Source organism: Mus caroli, unplaced genomic scaffold (genome assembly GCF_978045245.1).
Source record: "Mus caroli unplaced genomic scaffold, Mus_caroli_1 scaffold_7, whole genome shotgun sequence".
Classification (NCBI taxonomy): domain Eukaryota; kingdom Metazoa; phylum Chordata; class Mammalia; order Rodentia; family Muridae; genus Mus; species Mus caroli.
The window spans coordinates 58569097-58577488 of record NW_028227262.1 but is presented as its reverse complement, the minus strand read 5'-3'; the positions used below and the strand labels follow the sequence as shown (position 1 = coordinate 58577488).

At 41.4% G+C, this 8392-nt stretch overlaps 2 pseudogenes; both read left to right on the top strand.

The window, feature by feature from the left end:
- The first annotated feature begins 1041 nt into the window (after positions 1-1041).
- On the top strand, positions 1042-2255 carry LOC110287612 (lysine-specific demethylase RAD23B pseudogene; annotated as a pseudogene).
- A 3337-nt stretch (positions 2256-5592) lies between these two features.
- LOC110287611 (vomeronasal type-1 receptor 51-like) lies at positions 5593-6709 on the top strand (annotated as a pseudogene).
- Positions 6710-8392: the final 1683 nt, after the last annotated feature.

Sequence of the window (8392 nt, the reverse complement as noted above, 5' to 3'; positions counted from 1 at the left end):
ATCTTATTGTCCCTGTCCTCTGGGGTCCTATTCTGTTTCTGAGATGTGGGCAAGATCTGATGAGGTCCCACAGACCCAGAACGAATGGCAAAGAAAGGAGGGATTGAAGGAGATTTGGATGCCTTAACTGGGGGATTCATCTCCTCTCCTTGCTTATACTCACTTTCCAACCCTGAAATTTAAGCTAAAACCCCTGTCCTTGCCCACATAGGAAAACCATGGTTTTTTTTACTAAGCTATGCTGTGTGTATACACATAGATTCCTCCAATGAAAAACAATTTGGTAGTCACAGAAATATGTTGGTGGTTAAACACCTCTTACTCTGTAAGCTGATTTTATGTACTTGATTGCTTCTGGTCTCATGTTGTGAGGGAAGGGGAGTACCCTGTCACTCTCATTTGTCAGGCACCAGGATACCACGTTAAATCTAGTGAGCATTTGGGATGTCTAACTTACATTCATGACTGCTGTAGTAGGTGCTGAGATGGGAGCCTTTCCTCACTTGGCACTGGACACATACAGTTGGTGCCAGAGAGAGTCTTGTTGACATCAGGGGAAAGACAAGACAAAATGCAGAACAGTTACTGCAGGAAATGCCAAGGAAGATTTTGGGCTTTTCCCCAATGGATCCACTATGAGATTTGCATAGGGCCGGCCTTGGCAAAGTATAAAAGGGAGATTCCTACACTCAAAATTCTGGAACACTGTAGGCAGGAGAAGGGAAGAATATCCCACAGCTGGGGAAATCTAACGTGCTAGAACCTAGAGGCAAGGGGGAAATCCTTAACCACATATATTTTCCATAGCACTTTAGATCTCACAACTCTAGCTAGGTATCTATTGCAGCGACCTGCTGCACTCACTAGTCTCTCCACATCTCAAATCTATCTCCTTAATCTCTCTTCCTCTTCTGCATTCTAAGGGGAGACACAGGACCTAGGATGAGCCTAACTCCAGGCAAATGTGACAAGCCACCATCACCACAGCCTTACTCCAGAGAGCACAAGGAAGGATCAAGGCCAAGCCCAGGCTTAGGCACCATGCAAGTCACCCTGAAGGCCCTCCAGCAGCAGACCTTCTAGATCGGCATCAACCCGGAGGAGACGGTAAAGGCATTGAAAGAGAAGATTGAATCTGAAAAAGGGAAAGATGCCTTTCCCGTTGCAGGCAAAATCATTAGTGATGATATTGCTCTCAAAGAATATAAAATTGATGAGAAAAACTTTATGGTGGTTATGGTGACAAAACCCAAAGCAGTGACAACAGCAGAGCCAGCTACAACCCAGCAATCAAGTACTCCCAGCACCAGTACAGTCAACTCCTCCCCAGCAGCAGCTGTAGCCACTCTCCAGCTCCCACCCCTGCTCTGGCTCCCACTTCAACGCCTGCCTCCACTACTCCAGCCTCAACTAAAGCATCTTCTGAACCTGCACCTGCTGGTGACACTCAGCCTAAGAAACCTGCAAAAAAGCCAGCACAGACACCAGTGCTTACTAGCCAAGACCAGCTGACAGTACACCAGGAGATTCTTCCCAAAAGCTGCAACAAGTGCCCTTGTGACAGGTCAGTCTTATGAGAATATGGTAACTGAGATCACGTCAATGGGCTATGAACTAGAACAAGTAATTGCAGCCCTGAGAACCAGTATCAACAACCTTGAGAGAGCTATGGAATATCTTCTAATGGGAATCCCTGAAGATAGAGAAAGTCAGGCTGTGGTTGACCCTCCTCCCCAGGCTGTGAGTACCAGAACTCCTCAGTCTCCAGCAGTATCTGCAGCTGCAGCAACCAGAACAGCAAAGACAACCACTTCTGGAGGCCACCCTCTTGAATTTTTATGGAATCAGCCTCACTTTCAACAGATGAGACAAATTATACAGAAGAATCCTCCCTTGCTTCCAGCCTTGCTACAGCAGGCAGATTGGGAGAACCCTCAGTTGCTGCAGCGAATTAGCCAACAGCAAGAGCATTTTATTCAGATGCTAAATGTACCAGTTCAGGAAGCAAGTGGTCAAAGTGGAGGAGGAGGTGGCAGAGGAGGATATGGAGGTAGAGGTGGTGAAGGAATTGCAGAAGCTGGAAATGGGCACATGAACTACATTCAAGTAACACCTCAGGAGAAAGAAGCTAGAATGCTTAAAAGAGTTAGGATTTCCTGAAGAACTTGTGATTCAAACATATTTTGCTTGTGAGAAGAATGAGAATCTGGCTGCCAACTAACTCTCTTCTACAGCAGAACTTTGATGAAGACTGAAGGGACTCTTTGTACCTCACACTCAAACCAGTGAATTACACTAACCTTGTTCACTGGATTTTCTGGGGTGACTTGGGGTCATATCCACAATATTTGGTATTCAGTAGTAGGTTGGGATGGGGGTGGGGAGCTAGGGTGTAAGGCAGGGATACATAGAGTGCATGTCTGCTTCAACTAGCAGATGCTGCAGATCCACACAGTGTAAAATACTATACAACTAAATTGTAAAATACTATACAACTTTATAGGTTTTTATTCTTCTAAGCAGTAGGTAACTTTTCCTGGGTTTCTTTCTAGTGTACTAGATCCAGAAATTCAGTGTGATGGCCTGCTTTCTCTTTTCTTTGATTTAACAATGGTTTCTGAAAGAATCTTTGCTACCTAGAACCTACAGTCTGTTTTATGGCAATACTGGATAATGCCTTTTTGAAAATGAGAGGGAAAAATTGGAGGATCTGTAAACAGAAATGCAAAATTATTGACAGTCTCGTTGCTGCTTCACATTACTATGAAATTGATGCAGAAGGAAGCCCATTCTACATGTTCAGTGCTGGGGGTGGGGTGGCGAGGGTAGAAAGGGCACTTCTTAAAATGAAAATAATTACTGCAGTTCTTAAATTTCTTGATTATTGAATGTGAGACCCTCTAACATGATGTGAGAAGGTGTACACATATAGGCAAAGTTATTTTCTTGTTTGCAGTCTTTGTTTGTTTGGGGAAAATTGGTAGGTGTCTGATTACTCTTTATTTCATTGTTGTATTGCAGTAAAAGATTTAAAACAACCATCATATGTTTGCCTTTGATATATCCCTCTGTGAAATCAGCACTTCTGGGGCCAATGAAGAAACTATGGAGCATTCACTCCCCTCCCCCTCCTCTTTCCTCAGTAGAAATGTATTTGATCAGCAAGTCTTGAGTCAAACTGCTGCCTTTAAAAAAAAAAAAACAAAGAAACTGATTCAGTTCAAAATTAATGCAACTATTTCAAAACTGGGTTTCTGATACTTGTGAAGGTTTTTCTTTATTAGATAAGAAGGCATTACCATTAAATCCATTAGTATTACATTGCTTTCAAAGAAAAGGGGGTGAAACTATAATCCAGCATGTTTTACTGATTTTAAAGATGGGAGCACACTTTTGTATGGTTGGGAGATGTAGCTGGAAAGAACTTTGGAAAATATACAATCAAGATATTTCATCTCATATTAAAAGAAAACTCTCAATCACAGTGTTGGATTTTATTTGCATTTTGTTCATCTCAGTTTTTCTTTGGAAACTCCCTCATTGGCATTGCTATTTGATTGTAAAGAGGGGCCCAGTATCAGCTTGTAGACTTTGTCAAATCTTTTCCTGAACATAAATGAAAATATTGAAGGAAGTAATATTTTCACGGTGTGAGAATTGAGAATTTGCAGACCCCTGCACAGTCTCTTACAGTGTGCCTACCACCACTTGGTGATGCCTCTTAAACTTTCTCATCATGTGCTTATAACCTGTTCCATGAAAAACAAATGAAACCATGATTTTTTTCTTCATGATGTACCATGTTTAAAATAGATAGTGGGACCTCATAAAATTGCAACGCTTCTCTAAGGCAAAGGAGACTGTCAATAGGACAAAACTCCAACCAACAGACTGGGAAAAGATCTTTACCAATCCTACATCTGATAGCATGCTAATATCCAATATATACAAAGAACTTAAGAAGGTAGACTGCAGAGAACCAAATAACCCTATTAAAAATGGGGTACAGCGCTAAACAAAGAATTTTCTACTGTGGAATATCGAATGGCTGAGAAACCCCTGTTGATTATGTACCATAAAAGGAATAGCATTGAATTCTATAGTGTGTTTTTGTGTGTCAACTTGACAAGGGGTCACCTATGCCAGCTGATTTGGTTTGTTTGTTTCTTTGTTTTGATACAAGAAGAGGGAAGGAAATGTTAGTTCAGATAATTCCCCACCAGATTGACATGTGGGCATATTTGTGGTGAATTTCCTTGATTGGTGATCTATTTGAGAGGTCCCAGCTCAATGTGAATGCTGGCCCTGGGCTAGTGGATACTTAAGAATACAGGCCAGGAAGCCAGGAAGCAAAAAGTCAATAAATAGCACTCTTCCATGATCATACATCAGTTCCTGCCTATAGGTCCTTGCCTTAAGTTCCTCCCCCAACTACCCTGGATAATGGATTATTAGCAGTAACATGCAATAAAGGCTTTTCTATGCAACATGGGTTTTGTCGTGGTGTTTTAGTAAATCAGTGTCTAATCAAGAGACTGTAACAATTCAACAAAATAAACAGGACATTGATGAATATAAATCTGTAGTTGGCATATCAGAAATCTGAAGAATTATTAAACCTCAATTATGGAAAAAGGAAATGTAGACTCCTATAGAGCCTGTCTTTCTAGATTGAGTTGGAATAACCCCAACTATTTTCATTGTAGTTCTATTTCCCCCAGACATCACATCCTAAAGGAACAACACATGAAGTAAGCTCCTACAGACATTTGCCCATTTGCTCTTCTCTTGGAGGATGTTCTGAATTGAAATTAGAAACATGGAAGACAGTTACAGAGCATCATGCAACGACTGAATTGTCCACCCAAGTTCTCTGAAAAGGACTCCACTCTAATGTTCCATTATTTTCTAACTTTTTATCTTTTATTTTCTATTTCAGGCAGGGACAGATCTGACCAGTCACTAGTAATTGCCTTACCCATCCCAGAACACATAAGGCACTGCATGAGAGAACCAGCAGGGGAAATATCCACAGAGACCATCTTGTGCTGGAACACTGCCATGTTTTAGTGTGTAAACAGCATATACATCTATTGTCCACCTGACACAGGCATATGGCTGTGTATATGTTCAGGATGAGGTGACTAGAGCTCAGACTAAGAGTGTTCAAGGTCACAGTTGGATGAAGTGGCAGATTGTGGGTGGAATGAAAAACATCTGACTTCATAGATCATAATTGCCAACATTTGTTATATAAATATATTAAGAAAATTGATTTTCAAAACAAATAGAGTAAAAATAGCCCCAAATAGAATAAGTGAATACCCAATCCACAAGACCTCTTTCATTGGGAAAGGCTGATTTCTTTCACAAAATCCTCCTGATGCAAATTCACCCAAAACAGTAAAACTCTGACTGTAATATTTCTGGCAATCAAGATGTTGTACATGAAAACCAAGTCAGATGCTGTTCCTGCTCCAGGAAAACCCACACATGCTAAATAAGAAAAGACATAATCAATGATGTGTGCAGTATTTAATGTTGAGTGATATCACACACTGATGCAGCCACCAAAGGACATTGGATCCATCTATGGCTCAGCTTAGGACAGGTGAGATGGTCTGTAGGGTGTGAGGTGGAGCTGATGTCTTCAGTGGAATAAGGGTGCATGGGCCACCGCATGTTTTCCTGAGGGCAGAAGAGTGGTCTGGGAGAGATGCTTGAGGTTTTGCTCAGGATGAGGCATTGTTCCCTTTTCTCCTCAGCTTCTGTTCTCACATGCAGTGAATAAGAGCATAATACTTCATACTAATTCTAACTTAAGGAACATCCTTTTCTCTGAAATTGGCATTGGGATCTAGGCAACAGCTTCCTTCTTCTCTTTCACATACTCAAGTTCATTTGTGGACACAGGTCCAGACTCTCTGACCATTGGTCTCTTGTCGCTAATCTACCTACTGATGCTACTGGTCATGGCATTCATAGCCATAGACATTTTAATTTCTTGGAGGGGCTGGAATGACACCATATGTAAATTCCTTGTGTACCTGTACAGAGTTTTGAGGAGTCTCTCCCTTTGTACCACCAGCATGTTGAGTGTCCTCCAGGCCACCATCCTCAGTCCCAGAAGCTCCTGTTTAGCAAAGTTCAAGCATAAATCTCTCCATCATATCTCATGTGCCATTCATTTCCTGAGTGTCCTCTATATGGTCGCTATCAGTCACCACTTAGCATCCATCATTGCTACCCCCAATTTGACCATGAATGACTTTGTTTATGTTACTCAGTCCTGCTCTATTCTACCCTTGAGTTACCTCATGCGAAGTATATTTACTACACTGCTGGCCATCAGAAACATCTTTCTTATTAGTCTCATAGTCCTCTCGACTTGGTACATGATGGCCTCTTGTGCAGGCATGGGAAACAGACCCAGCATCTTCAAGGAACTAGCCTGTCCCCAAAAACATCCCCAGAACAAAGGGCCACCCAGAACATCCTGATGCTTGTGAGCTTCTTTGTGCTGATGTCCATCTTTGACACTGTTGTCTCCTGCTCAAGAACTATGTTCCTGAATGATCCAACATCTTACTATATGCAAATCTTTGTAATGCATAGCTATGTGACAGTCAGCCCTAATGTGTTTTTGAGCACTGAGTTAAATATAGTTAACTTTTTAAGGTCTAAGGTTGAAAGGGTGATAAATGTTTGAGTCTTCATTGATGGGTAATAACTTTTAAGAGGAGCCAATGTACTGGCATCAGAACCAATGGCATGCTGTCTATGTGCTTTGGCATTTGTGAAATATGAAGTTGTTTTAATTTTAAAACGATTTACTTTAACCAACATGATGATAAACACATAACAAAATATTTAAGCACATAACCCTTTTAGATATGACAAGGGTGTTTTTTCATTTTATTTTATTTTGTTTTATTTTATTTCTGAATGAGTCAATAAGGGAGTCTTAAGAGGTGACTCTTGCTCATCTTGCTCTCTCTCTCTCTCTCTCTCTCTCTCTCTCTCTCTCTCTCTCTCTCTCTCTCTCTCTTTCAAGACAGGGTTTTTCTGTATAGCCCAAGCTGTCCTGGAACTCACTCTGTAGACCAGGCTGGCCTTGAACTCAGAAATCTGCCTGCCTCTGCCTCTGGAATGCTGGGATTAAAGACGTGTGCCACCACGCCCAGCTGCTCATCTTGGTCTTATATCCCATACTGTTTGGAGTGTGAGACAATACAGAATCAACGGGGAAAGGAAGAACCAGTATAATATGTTGAAATCTGACCTCCAAATGCTTACCAAGACACATAGGTCCCTAAATTCTGCAATGTACAGAGTCAAGACAATCCCCATAATAATTCCAACACAACACATTAAAGACCTTGGAAGAACAATACTCACCTTCATGTTGGAAAAAAAACAGATAGCTAAAATCATCTTCTATTTAAAAAAGAAAAAAGAAAAAGAAAAAGAACTTCTTGAGGTAACATCATCCCCAATTTCAAGCTCTACTACAGAGTTATAGTAATGAAAACTCAAATGGTATTTGCATAAAAACAGACATGTTGATCAATGGAATCAAACTGAAGACCCAGATGTAAATCCACACACCCACAGGCAATTGAGTTTTGATAAAGAAGCCAGAATTATGTAATGGTGGGGGAAAAGCATTTTCAACAAATGATGCTAGACTTTCTGGGTCTTAGTGAAGAAATGCAAACAGATCCTTATCCATTACCCTGCACAAAACTCAAGTCCAAGTGGATCAAAGACTTTAATGTGAAATGAGATACACTGAACCTCATAGAGAAGAAAGTGGGGAATTGTCTTGAACTTACTGGTATTGTTTTCTAATTTGAATACCTATGTGAGAGTCTCCTTAAAATAGCTGCTTTTCTTGATAAGGTCTTCATGAGTCACCCAGGCTGCTCTAGAACTAAATATCCCCAGTCTCCATCTCCTGAGTCCTGGGTACAGGCACATGCACCATGCCTGCACAGGAGACCAAAGCATGGTGCATATTGTTCCATTCAGACAAAGGATAACCTCTTCCTGACAATATCAGTGAGGATGAGGTGACCATTCCTACTCCTCAGAGGCTGGGACCCAGTCAGACATGGCCTCACTCATGGCCAGCTATGTTCCACCTGCATGGAGCCATCTCACCTCTGAGCTTTGCCTCTCATCTCTGTTTCTCATTTCACTTCTTTTTAGATTCATTTTTAGAATGTACTTATAACTTACAGCCTGAAACACAGTTCAGATACCAGAGAACACAGAATAAACACTAAACAGAAATCTGGTGCTCCATGGGAGGGCTGGCCCAGGGACAGGCTGTCAGTCAACACTGTTCGAAGAGGATCCTCAGAGCCCTGAGAAGTAATGGGAGAGGCAG